This window comes from Lissotriton helveticus, chromosome 4_1 (assembly GCF_964261635.1).
Source record: "Lissotriton helveticus chromosome 4_1, aLisHel1.1, whole genome shotgun sequence".
Taxonomy (NCBI): Eukaryota; Metazoa; Chordata; class Amphibia; order Caudata; family Salamandridae; genus Lissotriton; species Lissotriton helveticus.
In genome coordinates, this window is record NC_136063.1 from 1,778,126,570 (window position 1) to 1,778,143,891 (window position 17,322).

The window sequence follows — 17,322 nt, forward strand, 5'->3', positions numbered from 1 at the left end:
CACATTGTATACAGAGGCAGCAACTGAATATGATCATTACTGCAATACCTAGGAATGACAATACTTTCCATCCCCAGGCAGATATAATACTCCAGAGCCAACCGGACCATGTCCAGGTGCCTGGATTCTGGTGTAACTGATGGGCAATTTTGTGAAGCCTGGTTATAGCTGAATAAACAGACGGCGCGTTATTAGGAATGAAAATGCAGCAACTAGATCCGATGACTCTACATGCTCCTCCTCTATCGGCCAGTATGACGTCAAGAACGAGACGATTTTGGAGCACGACAAATCTCATAGCAGATTGCTCTTCAGTTAAGTTACCTAGAGCAGAAGTAGTCTCATTCACTACTGCTTCAAGGGTTCTGGTTAATCTACGTATTAGCTTACTATTCTGGATAGGTCCTATAAAGAAGAAGAAACCTTTATTGAAGTCTTGATATTGTTCTAGAGTAGTTTCAGTTTGATCGACAATCGGGGACTCGATCTCCCTTCTATGTCTGACGTGTACTAGATGTGTGTTTCTGTGATAATCAGATGGGGCTAGAAAAACTGGTGGCAGTAGGAAGGCAATATAACATGTTCCATCCCAATTGAGGGGCAGACGAACATATGCGGTCTGACCACAAACAAAATAAGAATGACGTGAGGCTTTGAAAATAGATTTCCCACTGTCACTATACTCGACAGTAGTAGTACAATCACTATGTCCTACATGTGCGGAACCATTCTTTCTGACACATAATTCGCCTTTGACTGGTAGTACTGAAATAGCAGGCAAATCTGGAGTGGTATCAGATTGAACATTCAGGACCATAAAATTCTAAGAATAATTACCTAAATTATAAACTTCATTTTCTAGATCTAACCCTGTTCTATGGGGGAGACCTTGCTTGTCTGGAAAACATGTTCGATTCAGAAGGGACATATCATTGGAGGATGACGTTAACGTGGACCATGCTCCACACGAACCATTATGTGAAAATGGATAAGGAAAGAGTGGCAGAACTCCCTTCGGTGTCTGGAAAGGGGGGAGTCGACCACACACCCAACGATTAGTAGCATTGCTGGTCTGGTGTGAATAGTGTAACATTCTTATAAATGTATTATTTCTCATAGCAAGACGATAGGATAGCTCGTGAGGAGGCAGATCACTAAATGTGTGCTCTACTGTAGCATTAGAAAACTTATTTACATGAGAAATTGGAAAACATAAATGTAATGCATAACTTGTGCAGGTAACCATCAAACTCAGAAACAATAAGAAACTTAGAATAACGATACATTTGATAGAGTTTTGACTAACTCTCTCACTATGGGGGTCTATCTCATACATGTCAGGGACCTGTCTAACCGTTTCACCCGAGAGGGACTTAGACAATTAAACTGGCTGACTTATTTTACTAGACCGGAGTTTCAATTTATACTCCTGCTGCGGAGTTTTCTCTAATAGAGGAACTTTCAGTTCCGAATCAAATTCAGAGTCTGGTTTCAGGCAGTCTTTAGAATTTTGGCAGTCCTTTTCGAATGTCTTTTTACGAATTCCATGGAATTTCTTGATATGGGACAGATGGACCCACCCCTTGCGGCCCTCCAACTTCACGGCCGTGCGGGTGGTCAGAAGGACAAGTCGTGGCTCCTTCCAACGGGGCTCCAGTGGACTTGAACGATCAAAGTTCCTGACGAGGACAAGGTTGCCTGGAACGACCTCATGCGGTTTCACTTCGGTATTGTCTGGAAATGCAGCGGCAACCTGTGAACGACAAGAGTGTAGGGCAGACATCAAGGAAGCTAGGTAATCTGTCAGCATATTACTGGAAACATCTGTAATACTGCGGGGTCTAGGTGTACCCCACATGTTTGGGGGGCGGCCGAATACGACCTCATAAGGGGACAGACCTGATCTGGAATGTGCTACCATTCGCATATAAAATAATGCAACTGGCAGGGCAACTAGCCAGTCTACACCTTTCTCTTTACATGTCTTAGCAATACGGATTTTCAGGGTTTGATTATGTCTCTCTACGAGACCGGCTGCTTCAGGATGGCGCACACAATGGAACTTCCACTGGTACCCTAACAAAAGGGAAACATGTTTCATTAACTCGGATGAGAATGGCTGGCCGTTATCAGAATACACGACCCTAGGGAGTCCATAGCGGGGAAAGAATTCACGAACCAACTGCCTGGCAGTGGTCGCGGCTGTGTAATCTGGGACTGGATATGCTTCTGTCCACCTGGACAAAGCGCATACAACTACAAGGACATACTTGAAACCTCGACATCTCGCCATCTGAATATAATCCATCTGGAGGACTTCAAAAGGGTGGTCAGGAGGTTGGAATCCACCTTGTTCCACCGGGACACTTTTACCTGGATTGAATTGACAACATATCATACAAGTACGGACTTTCTGCTTGGCTGCAGCTCGTAAGTGCTTGTTGAACCAAAGGTTCTGAATACTGTCTAACATAGCTTTTTCTCCTAGATGTGCTGGACTATGTGCGGTATTAATAATGACTTGAACCATAGAGTCGGGGAGAAACCATGTGGCTTTTCCCTTCGTCACCCATCCTTGGTCTGTCTGGACCCCTCCTTGTTCGGACCACTTCTTTATTTATTCGGGAGTAGCGTGCAACTGTATGTCTATGACATCTTGTGTAGGGTCCTTAACTGTCATACAAGTAGTCTGTTCTGGAGTGGATGTCTGTGTCGTGTTAACTGGAATGTCTGGGGTCTGAGCTGTAAGCTTGGCTGTTCGATCTGCTAGATCGTTACCCTGGGAAATGATATCAGTAACTTTCGTATGTGCCTTGCACTTCATGATAGCGATAGCTGTCGGCAAATGTATTGCATCTAACAGAGCTTGAATGAGAAGACCATGCTGAATCTTGGTTCCATGAGAAGTCATGAAACCTCTCTCCTGCCAGAGCACTCCGAAGTCGTGTACAACTCCGAATGCGTAACGTGAATCTGTATATATGTTTACTTTCAGGTTCTTGGCACGTATGCAGGCTTGGGTCAGAGCAACTAGCTCTGCTGCTTGAGCAGACAGGGTGTCAATACGGTGGGTTTCTATAACTTCAGTGTCAGTAGTCACTGCATACGCGGCTACTAGTTCTCCTGTACTAGTTCTCATACATGAACCATCCACATAAAGTGTCAGGTCGGGATTAGGTAATGCAATGTCTGTCAGGTCTTGTCTTGGCTTGGTCATAGTGTTAACAACTTCCACACAGTCGTGTGTGGCAGGATTTGAAGTAACTGACGGTAACAGTGTGGCAGGATTTAGAATGTTGCAGCGTCTGATTTCTATGTGTGGCTGGAACAGTGTCAGTTCATAACCTGTTAAACGTGCAATTGTCAAGTGCTGAGTCTGTGTTCGGTTTAAAAGAACTTCCACGGAGTGTGGAACTTGTACTGTCAGGGAGTGTCCTAACACTATGGAATCACTTTGTCTGATAGCTAGAGCTGTGGCTGCAACTGACTTGAGGCACGCAGGCAAAGCCTGGGCTACTGGATCTAATGTGCTCGAAAAATAAGCACAGGGCTTGTACTGTCCCGCTTGATCTTGTGTGAGAACAGATAATGCAGTACCATCACGTTCTGTGACAAAAAGTGTAAAAGGCTTACTGTAGTTCGGTGTAGCTAGAACAGGTGCTTGGCATAAGGCTTTCTTTAATTCATTAAAAACAAGTGTATGTTCAGATGTCCAAGGGAGGACAGTCGATAGGGCTGCCTCCTGTGTCGTTAACTGTATCAGTGGTTTGGCTAGAAATGCATACTGAGGAATCCATTGTCTGCAATAAGAAGTGAGGCCAATAAAAGCTCGTACCTCCTTCTGTGTCTTGGGCTGTGGAAGACTCGCTATTAACTGGATACGGTCTGGTGTCAACTGCCTACCCCACTTGGACAGTAAGTGGCCTAAGTAGATCACTTGCTGGACACAGAATTGAAGCTTCGAAGGGGACACCTTGTGCCCCTGCTCGGCCAGAAAATACAGGACTGTAAGTGACGCACGCTCGCAGTCACGTTCAGAACGGGCTTTGATCAATAGATCATCGACATACTGGAGCAGGGCAGTGTCAGTTGGCATGTGAATATTGTCTAGTTGTCTCTTGAGTGCTTGACTATAAATACTAGGACTTTCTGTGAAACCTTGAGGAGCTCGTGTGAATTTATAGCTCCTTCCATTTAAACAAAAACCGAAAAGGTACTGGCTGTCTGGATGAATGGGGACACTGAAAAATGCATTCTTGAGATCGATTACAGTGAAAAACGTAGCTTCAGAATCAATGGCTGTCAATAGGGAAGAAATATCTGGGACTACTGGGTACTGAGGTATGATACATTTATTAAGCTCTCGAAGGTCAATCACTAAACGATATACTGGAGGTGCATTTGGATCAGTACGTTTCATGACTGGAATGATAGGAGAATTACATATATTGGAGTCAGTTTCTACAACCACTCCTTGAACAATAAGCTCGTCAATAATTTTGGATAAGGCTGTTACAGCCTCAGGTGGCAATCTGTACTGTCTGATTCGTGGCAAAACTATACCTTGCTTGAGAGTCACACGATGGGGTGTGATTTGCATAAAATCTACATCAGTTGGACCTTGCGCCCATAAATGCTGCGGTACATTTAGTAATCTTGGATCAAAATCACGTAATACATAGTGACCTTTAAAGTCGCGCAAAAACAAACGTACTCCTTCTGGGGAGCAGCAAATTACTGCACCTAATTCTTTCAATGTTTTAATACCTAACACATTTTCTGGACATGATTTCGTAAGTAACAAATCAGTAGTTCGGGACAATGGACCAACTTCTAGGGAAACTGGTTTTGAAATCTCGTTAACAATAGGCTTTCCTGAAAATCCAAGGGAAACATTTCTAGAGCCTGAGAGCGGAGCCCCTGGAACCTCGTCATGACTGATAGTAGTCCTACTTGCCCTTGTATCAATCAAAAACTTTCTGTCTTTCCCTAATACTTGACTGTGTACATAAGGACCCTCTTGATCTACAGGTATCTCGATGAGAGGCAAGCCTACCTCCCTCTCTAGGCTGTTTCATGAATACTGTTGATAATCTGGATACTCTGACTGAGCATACTGGTACATCTGCTGCGTAACATGCTGTGTTGCAGCGATAGGCTGCGGTGCTGGAACTGTCTGTTGTGCATTCTGTGGTGACTGAGAAGTCTGTGAAACTTGTTCTTGTCTAGGCGGACGTGGTCTTTCTTTGGTCTTACCAGTAGCTATGTTGTGTTTCAGAACTGCACACTCGTTTATAAAATGACCTGGCTGTTTACAGTAATTGCATGTCCCTTTAACGGGAGCTGCGGAATGACTGGCTTGATTCGGACCCCTCTTCTGACTGTCTTGCGGAACAGATTGTGCAACTAATACTTTCATTTTCGTGTCTTTCATACGTCTCCTTTCGTGATCTTGTTCTTCCCTGATTCTATTCTGGTGATACTGGAGCATCTGAAGCATTTGTGACGGGGTATTAGCTTGCCAGGTACTTTCGACTTTCAAAACTCGATTTTTAACTTGTGGACTTGAATTCTCGACTAGTTTAGTAACAAAAAGATGAGGGTATGACTCGCTACTTGTCTTCAAACCACTGTTAATAATAAAACATTTTTCAAATCTAGAATAAAAATCACTAGTGTCTTCATCCAGTTTCTGTTTGCATGCTGAGATTGCATCCCAATCTTCCTTTTTCGTGGCTAGTAACCTTGGCAAAACTTGTATCAATAACTCGGGCAATTCTTTACATTTATCCCCTAGACTGGTACCTGGTACTCGTGAAGTATCTTCAGCTTCTAGAGCTGTCCAATCAATCTTTTTCTCTCCCACCTCCCATTCTTTTTCCTTGAGTTTCTCATATACCCCTGCGGGCAACAGGACTTTTAGCATTTTAATGATATCAGGATACGTATATTCTCCCATACGGAGCATGTCTTTTAATTCTCTATGGAACCCTGCTGGATCTTTGTCGTGACAGGGAATTAATTTCTTCATCTCTAAGAGTTCCATCTTTGTGATAGGGATGTAAACAAATACTCGTTGCATTTCACCACCCGCTGTCCTAACTGGATGTACTTCTCGTAACGGATGCTGTCTATCTATGTAGAATGGTTTACTACCTGGAGGTGAGACGTGAACAAAATGCGGATTCAGAAACGTTCTATATTTGTGGCGCTGTTCTAGAATGACACTAATTAAATCGGTACCTAAACCTCTCCATCTATACTGGAGTAATTCGTTCAGAACATCATGTAACGGACCTGGATCAGAATGTTGTCCCTCATACAGTGTAATGAGGTGCTGAATCATATACATACCCACCAGTCGCTGCTCGGCTGGGGGCAGTTTCAGAAATATCTGTGCCACTATTTCGTCTGGAAAAGTGGTAGAATCAGTAGTCCATCGGACTGCTGATCGGGCTAGTTCTTGTTCATGCATGGTACTAAGTTCACTATAACCGATTCGTGATTTCAGAATGTGATCGGTGACTTGAAATACTTGCTCTAGAGAACCTTGTTCTGGTGCTGGAGGAGGAAAGACTTTCTTGTGTTCTAGACGTGAATGTCGGTCGGGAAGTCTAGTTCTACCTACATACGCTATTCTGGCGGTATTCTCGTCGTTTACCTCTTCAGTATCAGAGTCGTCTTCTTTCTCGCTTACTTGTGCTGCTTTGCGTTTCTCGTGTAACCTTATTATTTCCTTACGAATTTTCTTGTACATACTCTCTATACTACTTAGTGTCCTGTGTCTTCCCTCGGCTATATTATCACTCCACCTTGTCAGGACTTTCATTTCGGTCGGATCTTTGTCTGGATAATCTTGTTCCCTTATTAAACAATTGATTAGAAACTTTAAAAGCATGAGCTGAGTCTCGGCTTTCCTTTGAGACATGGCTTCGCCAATACTTTCTGGGTCTGTTCCTGTACGGATGAAACGATATATTCTGTCTAGATCTTCTTTCATATTCGGTAGGGTGTCCAAATACTCGGTTACCCGTCTTACACGCAATGAATATATAACCATATTATCATCGCCTGGGACTGAATCATAACGGCATTCAGTAAGAGCTTGTTTGATATCTGCAACGGACTGCTGTTTGGGCGTACGCTGTAACGCACGTTCATGTAACTCAAGTAGTGTCACACGTTTGTGTTGGGGCGGGGTACGAGGAGGATCTCCCCCCGCGGCTCCTAAACTAGAATCATCGACGGGTACTGTACGGGCTGGCAGAGTGACTGATGTAGCGGGTACTTGTACTGTGGGCTGGACCGGGGGTACCGTAACAGGTGCTGTAACGGGTGCCCCGGTGGCTGGAGGAACAGGAATTACATTATTTGCTGGAGCTGGCGGAACAGGATTTGCATATTCTGGGACTGTGTCGTCCAAGTAGGACGAGAGAAAAATATCAGCTGCGGTCGGTTTGTGACGTAGCTTAATCGGAACTAATGGCGGCGGAAAATTACATGGTGGTTCCGGGGTTGCTTTCGGCAAACCCTCGGTAAGAAGAGGATACATACCCTTAATAAGGGCATTTCTCTGTCTGTCTGACTGTTCGGCTTTAACTCGTTCACCTACTTCGATTAATTCCCTTTCTTGGGCTCTTTCTGAGGATTCCCTACTTAGTTCTGATTTTCTGATTTCTTTTTCGGTTCTTTTATGAGATTCTTTGCGCCATAACTCGATGGCATCTTTCTGGGACTGTCTGGATTTCTTTTTCCATAATACTTCTTCTACTCGCATGATGCACTCGGCATCCCACGTACCTGATACGGGCCATCTATATTTCTCTTCTAATTCCTTGGTGTACTCCACCCATAAGTCTAGATATAATATGGCACTTATGCCATGCTTATGATACATGAAATGACCTGGACTGTCCCTAGGCGGGACAGGAACTGCTTCCTCGAGCAGACCTTTTCTAGTTCTTAACTGACGTAATTTTGAGAACAAAGGCATAATTTAGACTGGAGTCTGGACACAATACAATACACGATAAACACAATAATAACTGAAACAAATCACTCATACCACGACATTGAAAACACATGGAATAACATTTAAAATAACAGTTCGGACAGAATATTACCTGAAATACTGAAAACAGAACACATGGATTTCTCGAGAACAGAACTTACTGGAATGACTAGATGCACTGCTAAAACAGTACGAAACTTACCGGTCCCATAAAGAGACACGTCAGGACCCGCGTCCACCTAGGTGAACACTTCGTGTTGGATTTGCGTACCCAAACCCACGGACCAGAGACAAATTAATTGACCCTGTCTAGATACTACCCCAGCAACGGTACTCACCGGGCAGCAAGAACGGAAGGCCTCGGACTGGACTGGACTGCTACGACGACGGACGGACGAACTTCGGACTTCAGTTACATTACAGGTGGGCCTCCGGATACCTTGGACCTTGGACTCTCGGCTTGGGCTCTGGTCGGGACTCGCCGCGTTCCTCCACCGCCTCGTCTGGACGCTGGACCGCAACCTCCGTCTCCTCCGTGGGCCTGAGGGATACTTGAAGCAGAAATATCTGCACGTGCACGGTATGGTTCCGTCACGGCTGCAGAGGATCAGGGGGCCTGCGTGGCTTCTCCGGCGCGTGGGGAAAGGGCAAGTCCCTGTTCGGGCGCCATTATGTGGTAAATAAATAATTAATTACCGGATCTATTTTTCAGAATAATCAATAAACAGGTAGCTCAATAAATAAGAGTCAAGATTCGAGGTAGCTGGAGTCTACAGGCTTTAATTAGGCATAACAGGACAGGAACAGGACAGCCTGCATGGGAATGGGATGGCAGCTGCCGGGGGCAGGAATAGGCTAGTTTTTAATTACAGTGCACAATATTTATAGTTAAACAAATACATTACATTCAATACAGTAGGAGTAGCAGTAGGCGTGGTTTCGTAGCAGTCGCGAAAGATAAGGCATAAAGTGGGTGTAACAAGAGGCGTGTACAGGGCGTATACATAGACATGTGATGTAAACGTAACAGAATATGTCATAAATGGGGCGGAAACATGGAGGGGGCTACCTGAGCAGCTGGGACCTTTAACCTAGTGGTGCGCGCAAACTGGCAATGACGTGTTACTAGGAGGAACTGGGGGCTATGACTTCTGCACTAGAAGAGGAGACTAAAGTCTGGAGTGTCAGAGCGACATGTACCCAGGCATATCTAGTATCTGGTGTTTAGAGTACATGTTGATAGAATCCAAAAGTTATCAGGGCAAAGGCTAACAGACACTAAGACTGGTGCATGCATAATTCTATATGTAGTTCGTGTGCGAGGAATATTCTATGAATATTAATACAGTATTTCTCTTACATGGAGACATAAAGGCTAGACCATGACGGAAACTATTGATGCGATTCAGTAGCTTAGGAATGCAGAGAAGGAGGGCTGGACTGATAACTGGAAACATAACATACTCTTGGCAGACTGGGAGGCAGAGCCAGGCCGGGCCGGGCACTGCGAGGCATGGAGTAAGTGAAGGGTCAGGGATACAGGTGGGGGCTGTATCGCTCCTCGGAGAGGGTTCAGGAGACAGGAGCTGAATCTGAGTCCGGGCCCTTTTGAGGCCTAGAAACGGGGACAATTCAATGAATTAACGTGCACACTGTAAAACGTGGCAACGTAGTTTTACATAGGCCTAATATTCGTTGCTTTCACGAGACTGGAAACTGACATACTAGAGATGGACACAACTGTAATTGCGTCTTTAATCGATCAGAGGGGAATACATGCATATCGATCATGCACATATAGCATAGGATGGGGAACACGTAGGCACATACAACATGGCAAAATTTACTTTTCCACAAAGCCACAAATATTCTTGAGAGACCCTCTAAATCTAAGGGGGATATTTACAAGATAACACAGCACAGCACTGCAAGTCATCTTGTTGGGCCAATCTGCCTCATTAGGAAAGTGTGGGGATACGTCATATGTAATTCAATACAACACAACCATATGCCTCCCTCTACATTGGAACACAATGGGCTGCCTAATGCAAACTCAGGCACCCTTGCACCATGGTGAAGGGTCCCTGAATTGCAGGGATGATTGTTTTATTCAGGAAGTGTTAGAACTGGGGAGGAAGAGGTAGGTACCACTGTACAAATATGGACCCTTGCTTCTAGTCAGGGTAAGAAGGATACACTCTTTAGATAACCCCTGCTCACCCCTTTGGTAGCTTGAGCAGACAGGCTTATCAAAGGTGATGTGTAAAGTATTTGTACCAACACTCACAGTAACACAGTGAAAACACCACAAACTGACTCCACAACACTTTAGAAAAATAAAGGTATTTAATTGAAACTACACAAGACCAAAACAACAAAAATTCAACATACACAGTTCAAGATATGGTTTTTAAAGAGTTCTTAAGGGTTGCGTCAAAATAATCCACAATTGTGTTAGAATAGTTCACAGTTGCATCACGTTTAGCCAACAGTACCTTTAGATGCCACAAAGTTCCCAAAACAGAAGCTGGTGCGGTGGAAAACAAGCAATGCATCACTCCTGAGACCCTGGGGAGGCGATGGCACAACTCTGCTGGACGCAGCAGGCATGTTGCGATGAATCCGGTCTGTATGGGGAGGGAGGCGATACCTTGTATGGATTCCAGTGTGTAGGTTCCGTAGGGAGCGTCTCGCAAAGGCACGATGCGACGATATTCGGGACGGCAACGATCTCAGGTGCGGAGGCGATGTGCGGTGCAGCGTCGATCTTCTCCTCTCTCGGCCCCTCAATGCGATGGCTCTGTGACAATACTCGCAGCATCGTTATGCGGTCCGCAAGCAAGCGGTGCCACGATCTCAGCCAGCGATGACAGGCTCTGTGACGATACTCGCAGCGATGGTACTTTTCCCGCACCGGAGCGATGCGTTCCGCAAGCAAAGGATGTGTCGGTTCTTGCAGCGGCAATAGGCGCTGCGACAATCTCGATCTTCGTGGCGGCGAGAATTTCCTCGCACTGACGGAAATGCGCTCCGCAAGGAAGCGATGAGTGAAAATTTGCAGATAGTTTTAGTTTCTTGTTCTCCAGCTTTCCAAACCACAGGCCACAACTTCCAGATTCCCCGCAGTCAGCATTCAGCACTCAGGAAGGGCAGAACTCTCTCAGCAGAGTTCAGGGAAATCTGGGCTTGAAGTGCTTTTGTTCCTGGGACTTCTTAACAGGAGGCCAGCTCACAACAGGCCCTTGGAGATATCTTCAAGCAAGGGGACAAAGCAACAACAAAGTCCTTCCCCTCTCCTTGGCAGCAACGCAACTGCAGGTCAGTCCTTGGCAGAGGTTCCTTCTTGATTCCAGGGATGATCTAATTTTCTGTAGGCAGGAGTCCTGTACCTATACCCCTAAAAGTCTTTGTTCCCTTTGTACAGGAGGGCTCTGAGCCCGGTCTGAACCAGTTCTGGGTGTACGTTGAGCACTTTGTTTTCCTGGTCTCTCCTTTCCTTTCAGAGAGAGGGGCAGGGTCGTCAGCCGCCCAGCAGGAGGTGGAGCCAGCATTGTGGAAGGCAGGCACAGCCCTATTCAGGCCCAGGTGCTACCCCCTCCCACCACTCTAGATGCAGATGGAGCTATTCATCCCAGGGATGGCCCACTCAGACTCTGGGAGCCACCCAGCCCCTGTCACTCACAAACCAGACAGTCAATTCGCAAACGGGCCAAGGCACACAGAAAAGGTCAGACAAGAGAACAGCAACTTTCTAAAAGTGCTGTTCTCAAACACAGAATTTAAAAACAACCTTTACTAAAAGATGTGTTATTAAATTCTGAGTTTAGGGATACCAGACTTTTATGTGCTACCTTGCTCCTATGGGAAGATATGCTGGCAGCCACTGCAGTCAGCATTCCCCATGATAGCCTATGGGCAAGGTAGCCTTACAATAGTGAAAAACGAAAATGGCTGTCCTTCACTACCAGAGCATGTCATCTGCACTAGTACATGCTTCACCTTCCACATACACTGCACCCTGCCCATTGGGGTACCTTGGGCCTTCCATAGGGGGGACCAATGTGCACAGAAACGGAAGGGTTAGGCCCGGTCAGTGAGGACACTGACCAGGAGCACATGGCAGTTCACAGACTGCACACAGGCACTGCGGTGGCAGGCCTGATACACCACTTTAGAGCTACTCATGTGGGTGGCACAATCAGTGCTCCAGGCCCACTAGTAGCATTTGTTATCCACAGCCCTGGGACACTCAGTGCACTTTACGAGGGACTTCCTGGTGACACAAATATGCCAATCATGGATAACCAATTACCATCATGATTTACACAGGGAGCACTTGCACTTTGACACTGATCAGCAGTGCCAAAGTGCCCAAAGCATCTAAACCAGCAAAAACGAAATCCAGCACAGCGCCAAAAATACAGGAGGTTGAGGAAAAAAGATAGGGGGAAACCACCCCAAGGATGCCAGGTCTAACACGAGTCCCCTCTAGCCAAAAGTGGGGAGAACTACCCACCCTCTTGGAAGTTCTCTTCACTAAGGTGGAAAAACCTGGGCAGACCATCAGCATTGGGGTGTTCTGTGCCAGGGCGGTGTTTCACCATAAAGTCCATTCCCTGTAGGGAGATGAACCACCTCAAAAGTTTTGGGTTCTCACTCCTCATCTTCATTAACCATCTGAGGGGCCTGAGGTCTGTCTGAACACAGAAGTGAGTCCCAAACAGGTAGGGCCTCAGCTTCTTCAGAGCCCAGACCACAGCAAAAGCTTCCCTTTCAATTGCACTCCACCTCTGTTTCCTGGGGATTAGCCTTCTACTAATGAAAGCTACAGGTTTGTCCCAGCCCTCGTTGTTGATCTGTGAGAGTACTGCTCCCACACCATGCTCTGAAGCGTCTGTCTACACTATAAACTCACTGGAGAAATCAGGTGCCTTGAGCACTGGTGCTGTTCACATGGCAGTCTTCAGGGCATCAAAAGCAGTTTGGCAGGCTTTGGTCCAATTCACTCTCCTGTGCTGCTTCTTTGAAGTCAGCTCTGTCAAGAGGGCAATGATGGTGCCATATCCCTTGACAAACCGTCGGTAATACCCGGTGAGACCTAAGAAGGCTCTCACCTCTGTCTGGGTTTTAGGGGGCTCCCAAGCTAGAATGGTATCAATCTTTGCCTGTAGAGGCGCCACCTGGCCGCTCCCCACCTGGTGTCCCAAATACACCACAGATCCCTGCCCTATTTGGCACTTGCTGGCCTTGATAGTGAGGCCTGCCTTTTGCAGAGCCTTCAACACTTCACAGACGTGTTGCAAGTGCTCCTCCCACATGGAGCTGAACACAGCAATGTCATCCAGGTATGCGGCGCTGAATTCCTCCAGCCCGGTCAGTACCTGGTTAACCAGTCTCTGGAAGGTGGCAAGGGCATTCTTCAACCCAAAGGGCATGACACGGAACTGGAAGTGCCCCTCTGGCGTTGAGAATACAGACCTCTCTTTGGCCCCCTCAGTTAAAGCAATCTGCCAGTACCCAGAAGTTAAATCAAATGTACTAAGGGACTGGGCAGCTCCCAACCGATTCACAAGCTCATCAGCTCTGGGGATTGGGTGTGTGTCAGTCTTCGTGACAGCATTGAGCCCATGGTAGTCCACAGAAAACCGGAGTTCTGGAGTGGCACTGGGCACAGCAGCTTTTCGTACTAAGACCACTGGGCTAGCCCAGGGGCTGCTGGAGGGCTCAGTCACCCCTAGCGCCAACATCTTGGAAACCTCTTCCTTGAGGCTGGCCCTGACCTTGTCAGCTACCATGTAAAATTTCAGTTTCACAGGTAAACTATCTCCAGTGTCCACATCATGGATGCACCAATTGGTGACATCTGGGCTCAGGGAGAACAGGGAGGCAAACTGACCAAGCACTTGGCGACAGTCCCTCTGCTGCTCTGGGGTTAGGGTGGGCGAGAGGATCACACCGGTAGGCAGACAAAATATCGATTTTTTAATATCGACCTACAATAATATTGATGTTTTAATATTGAAGGTACAGAATATAGAAGGTAAGTAATATTGAAATTTTTATTATTGAAGGGACAGAATATCGAAGGTAAGTAATATTGATTTTGTTAATATCGATGTAAGTAATATCGATGTTACTAATATCAATGTTAGTCATATGGATGTTACTAATATCGATTTTTAAATGATTTTTATGTATATTATTATGTATTTATTATGTTTTTTTATTGTAATTTAGGTAAATTTTGTATTTTAGTACCGTAGCGGGTTGTGGGTTTATAGGGGAATAGGGTGAGAAGTAATTTAATTATACTAAATTAATTAATAATTTTTAAGAATCATAAATTAATTTTAATTATTTGGTAATTCATTTTAATTAATTGGTATTACATTTTAATTAATTGATTAATTGTTCTGTAGCGGGCTGTGGGTTTATAGGGGAATAGGGTGTGAAGTAATGTATTTATTAATTTTTAGGAATTATAAATTAATTTTTATTAATTGGTAAATAATTTGTATTAATTGGTAAAAATGTTTAATTAATTGCTTAATTGATAATTATGTTATGTAGCGGGTTGTGGGTTTATAGGGGAATAGGGTGGGAAGTAATTTAATTATTCTAAATTATTTATTAATTTTTAGGAATTATAAATTAATTTTAATTATTTGGTAATTAATGTTTATTAAATTGTAAAAAAAATTATTTAATTGATTAATTGATAATTTTGTTCTGTAGCGGGTTATGAGTTTATAGGGGGATAGGGTGGGAAGTAATTTAAATGTAATTGAGTACTAATTTATTTTTATTAATTGTTTTCCTAATTATATTTTTGTGAATTAATTATTAATTGGCAATTATTTTGTATTAATTAGTAATTAATTTGTGTTAATTGATTAATTTGTAATTATGCTAAGTGTATTATTTTATTATTGGTGTTTGTTGTGCGTTTATAGGGGAATAGTGTTTAAAGTAATTTATATGTAATTAAGTAGTTATTACATTTATAGTTGTGTATTAAAAATACATTTATTGGATATTAACTGTTCATTCGTAATTATGTTTTAAATCATTATTTATTGGTATTCATAAATAGTTTAGATTTATTTAATAATTAATTTATTACATATTTTTAAATATTAATGTATTCATAAGTATGTTATTTTTAATTTCTATGCTATCCAACACTTTCCCTACTGTTGCACTCTCTGGAGTTGGGAAAGTAATTTTTACCCCTATGCTATCTAACACTTTCCCTAGTGTTGCATTCTCTGGAGTTGGAATAGTAATTTTTACCCCTACGCTATCCAACACTTTCCCTACTGTTGCACTCTTTGGCGTGGGAATAGTAATTTTTACCCCTACGATATCCAACATTTTCCTTACTCTTGTTTTTTTTGGAGTTGTAATAGTATTGTATTCCCTCTGTTATTTAATATTTGTTGTATTGTTTTAGTTAATGTAGTATTTAATTAATTTTAAAAAATATCAAGAGTACATTTTTTTAAATTTGTTTTGCATAATTATTTAATTGTTATGTTAATATTTTATGTGTATAGATGAATTTGTAATTCATAATAATTATAATTATCTATACGTTCTTAACATTATTATTAAAATTGATTATTAAGTAAGTATATATTACATAGTATATGTATATGCTTAATTAATTTGTATCACATTTTGTATATTACTTATTAATTTTAAGTATTATAAAATATTTTGAACTATGTTTATTATATTCTTAAGTATTATTTACTTTATTTTACATATTTTCTTTAATTGAAAAACTATATTTTTGACATCAATATTTTTGTTTTGATATTTTTGTACTTACCATGTTGAGATAGGATGTCGATATTGTTGACATCGATATTTTTGCTCCGCTATTTTAGTAGGTTGATATTTTGTCTTTCTATATTTTTTCAGACAATTATCCACACAATCCACTGACCCGTCTTGCTCCTTGGCTGCCAGGAGGTCAGGAAGAGGGTCACTCTCCTCCTCCATTCCAGCATCTGTAGCCAGGAGCCTTGTTACTTCAGACCTCTCAAAGTGGGGTCTGAGGTGATTCACATGCAAGACTCTCAGGGGCTGCCTGGGAGTCTTCAAGTTAACCAGGTAGGTTACTTTGCTCTTGCGCTCTATCACCTCATATGGTCCGGTCCACTTGTCTTGGAGCGCACCAGGCTCCACTGGCACCATCATCCACACTTTCTGCCCAGGTTGAAATTTGACCAAAGTGGTATTTTGGTGGTACCACCTTTTTATTTCTTCCTGGCTAGCTTCTAGGTTCTCCTGAGCGAGCTTCCTGAAGTCTGGTTGCGGAAGTCCAGCACATAGCTGAACACATCCTGGGGGGTTTTCCCCCAGGATTTCTCCCACCCCTCCTTCACCAGTGTGAGAGGTCCTCTAACAGGATGGCCATACAGAAGTTCAAAGGGACTGAACCCTAAGGACTTCTGAAGCACCTTCCTGTAGGCAAACAACAGGCATGGTAGAAAGACGTCCCACTTCCGTCTCATGGCTCTGCTAGGCCCATAATCATACCTTTCAGGGTGCATTTGAAACTTTCAACCAACCCATTTCCTTGAGGGTGGTAAGGAGTGGTGAACTTATGAGTTACCCCACACTCCTCCAACAGAGACTTCATGTACCTAGAGATGAAGTTGGTACCCCGGTCGGAGACCACCTCTCTGGGAAACCCCACACGGGAAAAGATCCCCATCAATGCACGGCCCACCATGGGCGCTGTGATTATCCTGAGAGGGACAGCTTATGGATACCAGGTGACATGGTCCACCAAGACCAGGATGAACCTGTTGCCTAAGGCTGTCTTGGGGTCCAGGGGCCCCACGATGTCGATGCCCACCTGCTCAAAAGGGGTGCTCACCGCAGGAAAGGGTTGGAGGGGTGCCTTGCACTTCCCTCTGCTCTTGCCACTGCCCTGATATGTTTGGCAAGATCTACAAAAGGTACTGATGTGCTTATTCATCTGGGGCAAGTAAAATTGGGTGACAAGCCTTTGGAAGTCTTTTCTTGCCCCAGATGTCCTGCGAGAGGCACATCATGATCCAGACCCATTAGGAAGTTCCTGAAGCGCTCGGGTACCACCAGCACACGGGCTGCACCGGGCTCAGCAAACTTAGGCTCACTGTACAACAATTCATCTTCCCAGTAAATGAGATGATCCTTGAACTCTCCACCCGCTGCCTGGTCTGCGGCCTGTTGCCGCACAGCAATGAGGGAAGGGCACTACTTCTGTGCCTTGCAGAATTCCTTCCTGGAATGGGTCAGCTCAGGTAGGTCCTCCA